The sequence below is a fragment of the Bos indicus x Bos taurus genome, chromosome 19, assembly GCF_003369695.1.
Source record: "Bos indicus x Bos taurus breed Angus x Brahman F1 hybrid chromosome 19, Bos_hybrid_MaternalHap_v2.0, whole genome shotgun sequence".
Taxonomy (NCBI): domain Eukaryota; kingdom Metazoa; phylum Chordata; class Mammalia; order Artiodactyla; family Bovidae; genus Bos; species Bos indicus x Bos taurus.
Genome location: NC_040094.1, coordinates 21,744,210 through 21,760,663, shown reverse-complemented (window position 1 = coordinate 21,760,663; position 16,454 = coordinate 21,744,210). Strand labels below are relative to the sequence as shown.

At 40.5% G+C, this 16,454-nt stretch overlaps 1 protein-coding gene across 1 annotated transcript in view; it reads right to left on the bottom strand.

Moving 5' to 3' along the window:
- Positions 1-15,661, bottom strand: part of TAOK1 (TAO kinase 1) — a 109,735-nt gene extending 94,074 nt beyond the window's left edge. The window contains exon 1 of the mRNA XM_027518488.1: positions 15,524-15,661. The gene's annotated coding sequence lies outside the window, so the exon portion shown is untranslated. The remainder of the gene's footprint in view (positions 1-15,523) is intronic.
- Positions 15,662-16,454: the final 793 nt, after the last annotated feature.

Genomic DNA, 16,454 nt, shown 5'->3' with positions numbered 1-16,454 from the left:
ACTGAAAGGACTGAAGCAAAAGCTCCAACATTTTGGCTACCTGGTGCAAAGAGCTGATTCATTGAAAAAGACCCTGATGCAGGGAAAGATTAAGGACAGGAGAAGAGGCGGCAGACAGTTTGAGCGAACTGCGGGAGATAGTGAAGGACAGGGAGGCCTGGCATCCTGCAGTCCACGGGGTTGCAGAGTCAGCCACGACTGAGAGACTAAACAACAACAGTGGAATGCAGAAAGATGGTACTGATGAACCTATGTGCAGGGCAGCAGTGGAGATGAAGACAGACAGAACAAGCTTATGGGCATGGTGGGGGGCAGTGAGTGGTAAGGAGAGAGTGGGACAGATGGAGAGCAGCATGAACACATACACACTAACCTATGTGGGAATTTGCTGGATGACTCAGGGAACTCAAACCAGGGCTCTGTGACAATCTAGAGGGGTGAGATGGGGTGGGAGGGAGGCTTAAAAGCGAGGGGACATATGTATACCTATAGCTGATCCATGTTGATGTACAGCAGAAACCAACACAATACTGTAATTATCCTTCAATTAAAAATTAAAAAATTAAAAAATCTAAAAGAATGAAAAAAATTAGAGAAAAGGTTCAGTAGAGTGATACAGGCAGAAACCCAGAGAGAAGGCAGTAAAAAACAAAATAAATAAATAAGACTCAGCAGATATTAATCTGTGAAACTTTAAAACGCAGTGAAATTAGTCTATACTTGTAACATTTCCCAAAAATCTTAGACAAAAAATGTTATTTACAAGAATACCACTGCTAGTTCATTTAAGTCTAATTAACAATATTAAGTCGAATCAACAATATTTGATTGATTATCCAATCAGTTTTTTTCCCTCCCTCTACCCTACTGCCAAATAGTTTTTACCCAACCAAATAAGAGTACAACCCAGGCTTTACAGACACTCCTGGCTCCAGCACTTTAGCCAGTAAGTTATTTAACTTCAAGAGCATCAGTTACCCCCTACAAAATGCAACTTGCTATTCACCTTTCAGGGATGTTATGAAAAACTTAAATAAAACATGTATTAATATATATGTGTGTGTGTGTGTGTGTATATACACATACATATAAAGTAGTACCTGAATCAATAAACAGTGGGTCTTCTTACTATTAAAATTCTAATCATAAATGTCACATAATTCATTTTTGAAATGACTAAATAAGCTGTAAATCAACATATATTTATCATAGCTGAAATATTTCAGTTCTCCTTTTCAGGACATACTGCACTTTTTTACCTTCTCTGTGAAATCTCTTTAGGCCATATAACTTGTTTTGGCCAATAAATGATAAGCCAAAATGATATGACCCTCTTCTAGAAAGACACTTTAAGAACCAGTGAGTTATTAGCAACAGTCTCCTTCCCATGGCAAGAAATCATGGAACCATGTGATGTAATCTCCATTAATCTGAGATCCTACATAGTAAGAACAACAGAATGCCCCACCAGCCCACACTATATACACATCATGTCAAGCAAAAAACATTTGTCCTGTTAAGTCTCTGAAATGTTTGAACTGTTACCACTACATAACCTGGTCTCTCCTGACTGATACACAACCAAAGCCAAAATCACTATCTTTCCCTTTTTTTGAAAAATTAGAGTCATTCTTAACATATCCTTTCCCCTACCTCTAGTGAACTGATCTCCATCAATATTTCTACCTTCAGTTCAGTTCAGTCGCTCAGTTGTGTCCAACTCTTTGAAACCCCATGAATTGCAGCACGCCAGGCCTCCCTGTCCATCACCAACTCCCGGAGTTCACTCAGACTCATGTGCATCGAGTCGGTGATGCCATCCAGCCATCTCATTCTCTGTCGTCCCCTTCTCCTCCTGCCCCCAATCCCTCCCAGCATCAGGGTCTTTTCCTATGAGTCAACTCTTCCCATGAGGTGGCCAAAGTATTGGAGTTTCAGCTTCAGCATCAGTCCTTCCAATGAACACCTAGGACTGGTCTCCTTAAGGATGGACTGGTTGGATCTCCTTGCAGTCCAAGGAACTCACAAGAGTCTTCTCCAACCAATACCACAGTTCAAAAGCATCAATTCTTCAGCGCTCAGCTTTGGAGCCTGGAAGGCTGCAGTCCATGGGGTCACTGAGGGTTGGACACGACTGAGAGACTTCACTTTCACTTTTCACTTTCATGCACTGGAGAAGGAAATGGCATCCCACTCCAGTGTTCTTGCCTGGAGAATCCTAGGGACGGGGGAGCCTGGTAGGCTGCCGTCTATGGGGTCGCACAGAGTCGGACACAACTGAAGTGACTTAGCAGCAGCAACAGCAGCTTTCTTCACAGTTCATCTCTCATATCCATACATGACTACTGGAAAAACCACAGCCTTGACTAGAGGGAACTTTGTTGGCAAAGAAATGTCTCTGCTTTTTAATATGCTATCTAGGTTGATTATAACTTTCCTTCCAAAGAATAAGTGTCGTTTAATTTCATTGCTGCAATCACCATCTGCAGTGATTCTGGAGCCCAGAAAAATAAAGTCAGCCACTGTTTCCCCATCTATTTGCCATGAAGTGATGGCACCAGATGCCATGATCTTAGTTTTCTGAATGTTGAGCTTTAAGCCAACTTCTTCCCTCTCCTCTTTCACTTTCATCAAGAGGTTCTTTAGTTATTCTTCACTTTCTGCCATAAGGGTGGTGTCATCTGCATATCTGAAGTTATTGATATTTCTCCCGGCAATCTTGATTCCAGCTTGTGCTTCTTCCAGCCCAGCCTTTCTCATGACGTACTCTGCATAGAAGTTAAATAAGCAGGGTGACAATATACAGCCTTGACGTACTCCTTTTCCTATTTGGAACCAGTCTGTTGTTCCATGTCCAGTTCTAACCGTTGCTTCCTGACCTGCATACAGGTTTCTCAAGAGGCAGGTCAGGTGGTCTGGTATGCCCATCTCTTTCAGAATTTTCCACAGTTGATTGTGATCCACACAGTCAAAGGCTTTGGCATAGTCAATAAAGCAGAAATAGATGTTTTTCTGGAACTCTCTTGCTTTTTCCATGATCTAGAGGATGTCAGCAATTCTATCCCTGGTTCCTCTGCCTTTTCTAAAACCAGCTTGAACATCTGGAAGGTCACGGTTCACGTATTGCTGAAGCCTGGCTTGCAGAATTTTAAGCATTACTTTACTAGCGTGTGAGATGAGTGCAATTGTGCGGTAGTCTGAGCATTCTTTGGCACTGCCTTTCTTTGGGATTGGAATGAAAACTGACCTTTTCCAGTCCTGTGGCCACTGCTGAGTTTTCCAAATTTGCTGGCATACTGAGTGCAGCACTTTCACAGCATCATCTTTCAGGATTTGAAATAGCTCCACTGGAATTCCATTACCTCCACTAGCTTTGTTCGTAGTGATGCTTTCTAAGGCCCACTTGACTTCACATTCCAGGATGTCTGGCTCTAGGTCAGTGATCACACCATCGAGATTATCTGGGTCATGAAGATCTTTTTTGTACAGTTCTTCTGTGTATTCTTGCCACCTCTTATTAATATCTTCTGCTTCTGTTAGGTCCATACCATTTCTGTCCTTTATCAAGCCCATTTTTGCATGAAATGTTCCCTTGGTATCTCTAATTTTCTTGAAGAGATCTCTAGTCTTTCCCATTCTGTTGTTTTCCTCTATTTCTTTGCATTGATCACTGAGGAAGGCTTTCTTATCTCTCCTTGCTATTCTTTGGAACTCTGCATTCAAATGGGAATATCTTTCCTTTTCTCCTTTGTTTTTCGCTTCCCTTCTTTTCACAGCTATTTGTAATCTCTCTCAAATCCATCATATGAGTGCTACTCCTTATTTATAGGCTTCTGTAATGACCTTCTAACCAACCTCTCTATGTATAATTTTTGCCCATCTATTCTCTGCAATAATTCCAGAGTAATCTTTTCAAAACATAAATCTGATCATACCATACCCTTGCTTTTATATGGTTTTCATATCAAATAGGAGCACAGCAAAAAAGGGCCTTCAAGAAATAACTGTAAGAGGCACTTGCCTGGTGGTCCAGTGACTAAGACTCTACACTCCCAATGCAGGGGGCCCTGGGTTTGATCCCTGGTCAAGGAACTAGATTCCAGATGTCACAACTAAAAGATCCTGCATGCCGCAACTAAGACCCAGTGCAGACAAGTATTTTTCTAAATTAATTTAAAAAAACAACACGGATTAATTTTTTTTAAAAAAAGGAAAAAAGAAATAACTGTGAGAGATGCTGCAAATGTTCCATATGTTGTTGTGCATGGGAGTTACAGTAGTATATAAATTTGCAAAAATTCAACAAGCTTACACTTAATATTTATGCATTTTGCTGCACTAATTATAACTCAATTAAATAGTTTAAAAGATACATGGCCCCAAAGTAGTTTTTCAGCTTCATTTTACTGAATTTCCCTTCCAAACAACATAGCCTACAGCCACAAACTATAAGTAATTACACTCTTATTAGACACTGATCTTTCATGTTCTACTTTTCTTCAAGATTCATACAATATTTCACTCCCATAAGGGGTCACTCCACCTAAACATTCCTTGACTTTCCTTCACTTGTACAATAACAGCTCTTTGTAACTTTTCACTACGCCAGTGAGTCTCAATAAGAGGTGATTTTACTCCCCAGGGGGCATTTGACAATGTCTGGAAACATTTTTAATTGTCACAACTGGGGAGAGGGAGTGCTTCTGGTATCTAAAGGTAAAGGCCAGGGATACTGCAAATGGTCTTCTACAACACAGACCCCCACAACAATGAATTATCCTACCTAAAATGTCAATACTGCCATGATTGAGAAATTTCGCACTGCATTTTTATATGATATAATTTGTCTCCAAGTCTGTTTCCCTGCTAAACTGAAAAAACAGGAGAGATTAAATCGTACTCATTTCAGTATCTCAGCTTAGTACCTAGCAAATAGCATTTAAAAATGTATAATGAGAGATGTCATCACTGAACCTATTTTGATAATCACAGTGCCTGGAATGTAGCACTCAAAAGATACATAACAAGTACATGTGTTATTACAGAATCTTATTTTGATACTAAAGCTATATAGTATACTAGCTACACTGGTGGTGATTTAGTCACTAAGTCATGTCCGACTCTTGTGACCCCATGGACTGCAGCCCGCCAGGCTCCTTTGTCCACGGGATTCTCCAAGCAAGAATACTGGAGTGGGTTGCCATTTCCTTCTCCAGGGGATCTTCCCGACCCAGGAATTGAAGCCAGGTCTCCTGCATTGCAGACAGATGCTTTACCAACTGAGCTATGAAGAAAGCCCACTGGTAGTCTTTAAATTTAAATTCCATCAATTACCATTCTGATTGGATGCATTCATAGTAAAAACCAACAGATTATAAACTATAATCTATGTATTTCAAGTAGTTAAATTGAAATTGATATCTATATTAAGCTTAGACCAAATAAGAGTAAACCAAATAGCTTAATGACTATGTTTGAAAAGGATTAAAAGAATAAAACTTTAAAAAAAAATGTTTTAATCACATATCACAATGCCACCTGAATAAGATAAAGCAGAATAATAGAAAACTAAAATTTGGGATACCATTTCACTTAATATTAATCCAATATAATTTATATTAAAAAAAAACCATAATGGCAGTATACCTTAATGTATTGTCAAAAACAATTAGTTTTTGTATTACTTAATAAACATTTTGTATCTCAACAACAGAACCATTTTATTGGTGATGACTGGATTTATCACCTCTAAGATAACCATAAAATACATTTTAGATGTTTGCTTACTGTATCTATTTCACTATTCCTCCCCTAATATACTCCTTGCCATCTCCTGGAAGGTTGAACGAAAATGTGTATTTACAAGGCTTTTAAATTAACCAGATGCCTTATTAAATTTAGTTGTTTAGAGTAGACAGACTGTAAAATGTTAGTAGCCTAAGTATTCAATTGAAGGAAAATTTTTGAGAGAATGATTTATTATTAAAATATCTGCATTCCAAATCTGATAAATAAAAATGAAAAGTTCTTAATTTGATTACTATCTAAAGTTTTCAAAACATTTAACTGCCAACGTGGGTCCATTCTGGTTGATTGAAAAAAAAAAAATGCAAAAAAAAAAAAAAAAATCACATTCCGTCCTTCTTAAAGACACAAAACCCAATTCCCTTCTGATACTGAAACTATTTTTGCCAACAAAGGTCCGTCTAGTCAAAGCTATGGTCTTTCCAGTAGTCATGTATGGATGTGAGAGTTGGACTATAAAGAAAGCGTCAAAGAATTGATGCTTTTGGACTCTCGTGTTGGAGAAGACTCTTGAGAATCCCTTGGACTGCAAGGAGATCCAACCAGTCCATCCCGAAGGAAATCAGAAGGACTAATGCTGAGGCTGAAACTCCAATACTCTGGCCCCCTGATGCGAAGAACTGACTCACTGGAAAAGACCCTGGTGCTGGGAAAGATTGAAGGCGGGAGGAGAAGAGGATGACAGAGGATGAGATGGTTGGATGGCATCACCGACTCAATGGAAATGAGTTTGGGTAAACGGGAGTTGGTGATGGACAGGGAGGCCTGGTGTGCTGCAGTCCATGGGGTCGCAAAGAGCTGGACACCACTGAGCGACTGAAATGAACTGAAACTATTAATACTAAATGCAAAAGCAAAACAAAAAATAAATTTAAAAACCCACCACCCTTATCATTGATTTGATGATTAAATAATAAACAATATCTATTTCTTATGTATTCAACCAAAGAAAAACTCATTTGGTAACAATCCATTATTTAGGGATTTAGTAAAACTTCTTTTACTACAGGAACAAACTCTTTTGTAAAGCTTATTCTTCTAAGAATCAGATACATTAGTCAGATATATCAGATATATTAGATACTTATCAAAGTACCTAATATACATTACAAAACAAAATTCATGTATCACTATTGTTGTTTTCCCCTAAAACCATGCTATTTTTGAACACAGTGATTTCTCCAGTTGACATTTGCATGCATATCCACAATGAGCTCAAAGTATCACATAAACAAATATCCATATTCTATACTTTCTACAGTTAGCATTCAAGTTTTTCTACTACAGAGCATTTCTTTCCTAAGTAGAAATTTTTCACATCTTTTCCTTCTTAAAATCCTTTTAGCCTTAAGTTTTATGGCATTACTTCACAGAACTGAACTTTCATACATAATACACAAAACGATTTTGTCAGTATCTAAATTAAAGATAAAAGGATCTTTTCATTACTCTGTGTTTAAATTATTTGTGCTTTTCCAGGTAATGGAAAAATTACCATCACTAACAATCACATAAAGTAAAGAATGTGAAAGTGAGCACACTACACTGCACCCCAGGACTCAGAACCCTTGAATTTTAAGAAACAACTAACTGAAACAGTGTACTCCTACGAAGTGATGGTCTCTATAAAACATCACAGTCATCACCTATCATTTACATAGCAAGAGTTAACTTAAAGTCTACATATTAAATATTATAATATATACCATACAGAGTTTTTCGTGCAACGTTGAAGACTCAAGTTTCCTTATCAAGTACAATTACACATTAATAAGTTATTAAAACAATCAAGGATTACGGATGCTTTTGGCAAAGAGACAAAGCTTTTCCAATTTTGAGTGACACTAAATTCCCAAGTGTAAAAAAGGAAAAAAACCTTGACCTTGTTTAATAATGCTGTTCATCAACTTTTTTCTGAAACTTTTCTCAGTTTTCATGGGAATAAATTGGAAGAAATCAGTCCAAAATACAAACTATAGAGACTTGTAACTACTATCATTAAGTCAATTAAAAACATCAAAACATAAGGGTATCTTTAGACAATGCACAGAAGTACACTGAAATTTTTCAAATATACTCAATACATTTAGTAATAATAATAAACTTTATTGAATTACATGTTACAACTAATAGTTTAAATCTACATATGCCTCAAAAATATATTTTATTATGCTCCAAATAAAGTTTTTTTTTTTTAATAAATTCTGCAATTCGTGAGAAACTGCCCTCACGTAAGATGTGACATTAGATATGTGATAATATATACCCCAAAATAAAAACCTCAGAAGTTATCATCATACCCCAAACTGCTGGCATCCTGCCCAGGACTTACTAGACAAAGTCTTCAGTACCCTACAAGATTTAAGACCTAGGAAAGGTAAATATGTGCAACATAACTAACAAATAGATGAGAGACTAGAATCAGGAGAGACTGAAAGGAGAGTTGTTGAAAGAAAAAGAAAAAATAAGCATATTCAGATATGAGGGTTCAAAAAGAAATTTCAAAACAATTTAACTGTGTACCCAGAACTCATAAAAATAAAGCCAAAAGAAGTTTCCCATTACAACGCTCACCTTTACTTACACATCACACTCTGACATTTCCTCATTATTTTTCATTAAAAAAACCTGGTGGTGTGATCCACTAAATTGAATTGACAAGTCACTAATGGGTCACAACCTAAAATTTGAAAAGAACTGGTTTAGAGGAACTGACAACCATGGGAAGGTCCCTGCTTTCCTCTGAATATCTAGTTTGAGAAAACTATTTAAGTGGAAAAAATGAAAAGACAGAATTCCTCCACGGCAGGGACCAAGTCTTATTGGCACATGATCATCACTTAACATTTGCTGAATTAATATACTGTGGAATATAAAGCATGTTCAAGGTGGGACATACCTACAAAACATACCTAGAAAAAGCCTTAGGAGAACATGACTACTTTGAATTCCTTCAAAGCCAGGGACACTGAAAAGAGTTCCAGGAAGTAGAAGTATGAGACTTAGAAGTCTCCTTGGACTGCAAGAAGATCAAACCAGTCAATCCTAAAGAAAATCAACCCTCAATATTCATTGGAAGGACTGCTGATGACGCTGAAACTCCAAAACTCTGGCCACCTGATTCGAAGAGCCAACTCATTGTAAAAGACCCTGATGCAGGGGGAAACAAGGCAAAAGGAGAAGCGGGTGGCAGAGGATGAGATGGTTAGATATTAATAGCATCACTGACTCAATGGACATGAATTTGAGCAAACTCCGGGAGATGGTGGAGGACAGAGGAGCCTGGCGGGCTACAGTCCATGGGGCTGCAAAAAGTTGGACACAAACTCAGTGACTGAACACCAACAACAACTAAAGGGAAAGGAAATTTTGTCTTCAAGACAGGTTTACATCCAGCAAAGGAAAAAGAAAATCTCTTACAGAACCACATAGTAGTTCATTATAGGTACAAAAAGTTTGCAAGCTACCCTTGGTTAGAAAGTGTAACCTTTTCTGGGACTTCTGTGACAGTCCAGTGGCTAAGACTCTGAGCTCCCAATGGAGGGCACTGGGGTTTGATCCCTGGTCAGGAAACTAAATTCCACATGCCGCAACTAAAGATCCCCCATGCAGCAATGAAGATTGAAGATCCCACATGGTAAGTAGGACTCAGTCAGCCAAATAAATAAATATTATTTTAAAAAAGAAATTCTAACCATTTCTTTCAAAAATATTTTATATGCATATATATATACATACACATACACAGAGAAAGAGAGGTCCAAATGTATAAATCTAACTTCAAATAAAAATTATGGAATATAATTCATTCTTAAAAATTAAGACTCCCTATCTTCATTTGTAAACATTTATTAAGTGGCCAGTATGTGAAAGCCAACATCTTACTGAGTGCTTACTACATATCAAGCAATATGTTAAGTACTTAACAAGTATTATCCCATTTAAACCTAACAACCTTATAAAGTAGACATTATTTTCATTTTATAGACCAGGAAAAAGTGTTCAGTCACTCAAGACGACTCTTTGCAACCAGGGACTGTAGCCTGCCATGCTCCTCTGTCCATGGAATTCTCCAGGCAAGAATACTACAGTGGGTTGCCATTCCCTTCTCCAGGGGATCTTCTCAACCCAGGGATTGAACCCAGGTCTCCTGCATTGCAGGCGTATTCTTTACCATCTGAGCCACTAGGGAAGTTTGTTAGTCACTCAGCTGTGTCCGACTCTTTGAGACCCCACGGACTGTAGCCCACCAGGCCTCTCTGTCTATGTGATTTTCCAGGCAAGAATACTGGAGTGGGTTGCCATTTCCTTCTCTGAGCCACCAGGGAAAGTGAGGCTTAAAAAGTGACATAAAGAAGTCACACAGCTAATAAATGGTGAAATTAAGATACATTAAACGCTTGGAAGGAAAGTTGTGACCAACTTAGACAGCATATTGAAAAGCAGAGACATTACTTTGCCAACAAAGGTCCGTCTAGTCAAGGCTATGGTTTTTCCAGTGGTCATGTATGGATGTGAGAGTTGGACTGTGAAGAAAGCTGAGTGCTGAAGAATTGATGCTTTTGAACTGTGGTGTTGGAGAAGACTCTTGAGAGTCCCTTGGTCTGCAAGGAGATCCAACCAGTCCATTCTGAAGATCAGCCCTGGGATTTCTTTGGAAGGAATGATGCTAAAGCTGAAATTCCAGTACTTTGGCCACCTCATGCGAAGAGTTGACTCATTGGCAAAGACTCTGATGCTGGGAGGGATTGGGGGCAGGAGGAGAAGGGGACGACAGAGAATGAGATGGTTGGATGGCATCACTGACTCGATGGACGTGAGTCTGAGTGAACTCCGGGAGTTGGTGATGGACAGGGAGGCCTGGAGTGCTGCGATTCATGGGGTCGCAAAGAGTCAGACACAACTGAGCAACAGAACTGAACTGAAGCGCCAGTTTATTATTGGTGACTACAGATCCAAATATTGTGCTCCATACCATTATCTGTTGATGCTTTTCTCAGAGGAGAAGGCAATGGCGACCCACTCCAGTACTCTTGCCTGGAAAATCCCATGGATGGAGGAGCCTGGTAGGCTGCAGTCCATGGGGTCGCAAAGAGTCAGACACGACTGAGCGACTTCACTTTCATTTTTCAATTTCATGCACTGGAGAAGGAAATGGCAACCCGCTCCAGTGTTCTTGCTTGGAGAATCCTAGGGACAGGGGAGCCTGGTGGGCTGCCGTCTATGGGGTTGCACAGAGTCAGACATGACTGAAGCTACTTAGCAGCAGCAGCAGCAGCTTTTCTCAGAAACTGAACTTTGCATGTGTGCTCCTTAAATGAAGTAATTCATTTATTTCTGAATCTGCACAACACTATCATATTGAATAACTTTATCAAAAGGAAAAATCATCCCCTTCTTAACTTTAAAGATAAGTTGCTGCTAATTCACTTCAGTCGTGTCCAACTCTGTACGACCCCATAGACGGCAGCCCATCAGGCTCCGCCCTCCCTGGGATTCTCCAGGCAAGAACACTGGAGTGGGTTGCCATTTCCTTCTCCAATCCATGAAAGTGAAAAGTGAAAGTGAAGTCGCTCAGTCGTGTCCGACTCTTAGCGACCCCATGGACTGCAGCCTACCAGGCTCCTCCATCTATGGGATTTTCCAGGCAAGAGTACTGGAGTGGGTCGCCATTGCCTTCTCCAAAGATAAGTTAGGGTACATTAAATGTAGTTATGTTTACATAACAATTCCAGTGTCATTGATATTTTTAACAGGCTATATATTTATTATATAAAGTATTTAGTAACCTGTACTTTCATTAACTCTATTTACATGCCAAGTACTTTATATTGTGAAAAGCCTTTCCACCTTTTATGGGCCACTCAATTCTGTCACTAGGTAAGAGGATGCAGCCTTAAACTCTATTTCAGAACAAAAAGTCTTCTAGCACAAACAAGAGACTGATATAGAAATAATTGTTACCAAATGTTGACAGAACATCCCAATTGAAACTGTTTCTAGTCCCTCCATACAATTTTTAAATTCATGTGGATTTTTTAAGAAGGTATGAGACACTTTAATGATACTAAATATTAATTTTTATCATTAAAAATTAAAAATTTTAATCCAATATAATGGATTTGTGTTTTTTACACTTACATTTATTTATTTTTTAGTTCTACCAGTTTATTGCTACCAACCCATCTCCCTCCACCCTCATGCATGCATGCTCAGTCATCTAACCCCATGGGCTGCAGCCCGCCAGGCTCCTCTGTCCATGGACTTTTCCAGGCAAGAATACTGGAGTGGGTTGCCATTTCTTTCTCCTACACTCACATTTTAAAATTTGAAACCCTGAACAATAAAAAAAATAATCCAGCCATGAACAAGTACAGAAACCTAAAGGTGGATGAACATACATTGGCACTCTGATACAACAATCTCACTTTTATTTTTGACTACAGAATTGAAACTTTAGAAGAGATTCATTCATATATAATCCGGAACTGAACAGCAGCCCTTAACTAATACATATAAAAAAGCTCCTAATTTCTAAAAAGTTAATAGTATGAGTGCAATTGTTACAACAGACTACTGATAACCAAAAAGATATACACAGGAGAGAGAAAATGCTTTTAATATTTGAAGTGGTCAAAGAAAAACAGAATTTATTTCCAGGTAATCTGAATAACAGATCAATCTCAAATGTAAATTCAATGCCAAGAATTGGCCCTCTAGATAACTTCTGGATTTACTAAGTATTTCATATCCACTGCGTGCATGCTAAGTCATTTCAGTCGTGTCAGACTCTCTGTGACCCTATGGACCGTCACCCACCAGACTCCTCTGTCCACGGAATTCTCCCGGCAAAAATACTAGAATGGGATGCTGTGCCCTCCTCCAGCTCCATATTTACAAGTACTAGCAAATTCTTAAATTACACTTTTTATGGTTAAGAGTATTTGGTTCTTCTAGTATTTTGCAAATAGTTTCTTTCATACTAGTGGGATGGCATCATAACATGGGATCAAGTATCATGCCTATACTTTGATATGCAGAAAGCATGGTGTATACTAACATGGTCAATTAACTGCATATCTACTGTTCTCCCAATATATATATTACAGAAAATACAGTAACTACTTTCTATTTAGTTCACTCATACTTTTGGTCCTGTATATTGTTATGTTTCTTTAAAACCTTTCAGAGTTTAAATGTTTGAGAAAATATCCTTTAATTTGGAAGGATACTTAGTTACTGTCAAGATAATTCTATATAAAACCTTTTAAAACTAAATTGATTCTAACAAATTCTTCCATCTATAAAGCATGAGAATTATAACAAAATTAGCAAATCAGATACGAGAATGCCAAAAATTAAGTCATTAAAAGGGAATTCAGAGAGTCAGTTGTGAAAGAACAGGAAGTGATGTCCACTGCCATTTTGTAGATGAACTATTTAGAAACACAAGAGGTACCATACTAATCTGCAATCAACCAACTCAGACTAACAGTTCTCAGTATTCTCTTTCTGACAGCAGCATCAGAACTCAGCTGCCATAACCCTCAGTTTTTCCCCCAATAATGAATTTACCTAATTGGTCATGAACATAATTTTACCACTTTTAGCAGAATTCCTACCAACTACTGACAAGGGTCTCTTTATAATTTTTCTAAAGAGTACTTCTTAGTTCCAGCATTCTGATGTATAGCAAGTAGTTTACCTATATCCTGTCTACATCCTTAAGTTTTATAGCCCTTATTGACAAATCCCCTCTCTCTACATCTTTTAAAGACAAAACAGACACTCTTTAATAAGCAGTATGCTGGGGTTTACACATGCTAATATATATGAATTAATTATCAACAACAAGCCATAATACAGAGAATTAAACTTTACGTCACAGTTTGCCATACAGGGAAAAACTGCCCACCACAACATGCAGCATTGTGCCATGAAATAAAGATTCAAATGAGAAGTGCTGTTTAAATTTAAATGAATTCAGATAAAAAATCAGGAGAATAAAGAAAGCAAGTAGATTTGCCAAGTAAAAATAATAAAAACTGACTTAACATACCATTAATGTGTCCTCCTATATTAAAATCATGAAATAAGACAGAAACTAAATTAATGCTTAACACTACTACTGCCTCTAACATCTTTAAATCCTTGTCTTAAAATGGGTTTCAAAATGCAACAAACACCAAAAGAGCTCTGATGAACAATGTAAAATGTAGATGGCAGGGAAGTATTTAAAAACAAGTCAGCCACTAAGTAAAGCTTAAACAATAAATACAACTTGCTAGTAAAATGTCAAGACATGATTTCTGTATTTAGTCATCTTCATCACTCTGTGTAACAGTTATTTAATTATATGAATATTCAAGTATGGAACGTTTTGAACTCACTCCATCAGTAAAGAGAAAAGTATCAACTACAGACTTCAAGACTACTCTTTGGTCACAAGAAGAACTTGGCAACATACTTCTAGAATGTAATTTTTTTTCAATTTATTTCTATTCTACTAAACAAAACCAATAAGTACTACCGCAAACCAGATAAGATGATTTGTCTTAAACAAATATGACATGAAGCAAAAGTGGAAAATGACTTTTTGACTACAGAATATTCTATTACAGTATAATCAGGCAAATTAACGTTTATTTTTCCCTTACACTAAGAAACAAAGCATTTGCAATAGAAAGGTGTGTGGCCTAATCATTTTGGGAAAATTCCATTTCGATGTATACAAAATAGTATTAACCCTAAAAATTCACAGCTCAGGGAGAAGCAATGTCCATCAGACATCCTGTCTGTACAGAATAATCTTGAATAATTCTTCAAGTAAAAGTCATAGGAAGAGGGAAAAAAAAGTGGGAAATCAGAGAAAACAAAATTATTTTACTTGAATCTTAACGAAAACCCAATATGCTCACACAAAGTCAATCTAGTGTTCAAATGAGAGAGCAAGAGAGACCATCAAAACTGTTCCTAACATGGCAGGGTCCCTCTTGAGTGGCCATATCCCCGCAATAACAACAGGAACAGATATACTTCCCACGGACAGATCTCAAGAGGAAGAGTATTAAACCGGTACTGTTATCGATTTAAAACCAAAGGAAAAGGGGTAACCTTTCTAAGGGAATCGCCATTACTTCCCTCTCCCGCTCCCCCTCCCTTCAGTGTATACACGGGCCTGTGTATGAAGAAACTGCCTTGGACTTCTGCAGCACTGCAGCAGACTAAAGGATGGGGAAGGGTAGGGGGAAAGAAACGCTTCCATCACCCCTACAGAAGTGGGGTACAGACTTCCTGGGGAGCGGGAGGAATCTACCCAGTAGACTACCCAGAGCAGTCTCCCTTCTCAAGAATACACAGACACCACAAAGGAGAAGAGGGAGGAGCAGAGGGATCAGAAGGGAAGGGGACCTCGCGCCTTTAAGTCGGGGTGCACATCAACCCTGTCTCCCTAGGAGGGCCACACCTTCCTCGAGACATCCCCTTCCACCACCCCTTCCGGTGACCCTCAGGAAAGAGGAATGCAATTGCTCTTGCCCCTCAAAACAGGAGGGCGCCTAGCTCACCAGCTTCCTCACCCCACCCACAGAATCACAGACCCTCCTTGTCTCCCTCCCCCACCCCACCCCCACATCCCAGCTTCCGCGCAGCGGCCAGAGTGGGCCGAATTTCCCCGCCCCCTCCATGTCTCCCTTTCCCAAAGCAGAGGTGCCCTTACCCTTTCGCCGACAGGTCTGGGGCGGAGTAGGCAGGCGCAGCCCCCTGCAGCGCCGAGGGAGCCGCTATGCTGGAGGGCGAGGAGTGAGGAGGAGGGGGCCTGGCGACAGACCGCCGCCCCCCCCCCCCCGGAGCCCCAGCAAGCCGCCCAGCCCAAGCTCTGCGACAAGGGGCGGGGGGGGGGGGGGGGGCGAGGGGACGACCGGGGTCGAGGAGGCGCCCTCAGCGCTTGGGCTCAGCTAAGATGGCGCGGGGAAGTGCCGGGAGCCGCCGCCGCCGCCGCCGCCGCCTCGGGGGAACCGGCCCGGGCCTCGGCCGCCTCCTGTCCTCACACAGCCGAGGCCCTCTCGGTCCCCCGCCGCGGCCCCTCGGCGGGCGGGCCCACGCACAGCCCTCCGCCACCACCACCACCCCTGGGAAGGGGGCGCTCACAAAGGGAAGAGAGGCCCCGGGCCGGCCGGCCGGCGGCGGGGCGGGGTCCCCAGGGGCCGGAGGCCTCAGAGGTTGCGGGTGCCTCGCGCTCTCGGCCCGCGAAGGGCGCAGGCAAGCGGGACCCCTTCTCTCTCCTTAGGCAGGCGGAGGTACCGACTCACTCTCTTTGCCACCCTCCCTCTCTCTCTCCGAGCCCTGAAGCCACAGAGCCCGGCCGCTGCCCAGATTCCCCCCCTTCCCCGACACCACTCCCCTCCTCCCGACAGTCATCCCAGTCTCCGATCTCGCGAGATTTCCCGCCTGACAGGCTCGACCCTGCGCGAGACAAGACTGCGTACGCGTGCACGCCCTCACGGGAACGCGCGAGTGCTAACACTGGGCGGAGTCTCACGAGTGTCCCGGAGTTTACAGTCTCTGTCCAGCCCCGGCTCGCTCAGCTGGCGGAGCTCTTCTGCCACGCGGGCGTCAGGTGCATTTATTTCACCCTGAAACCTAAGAAA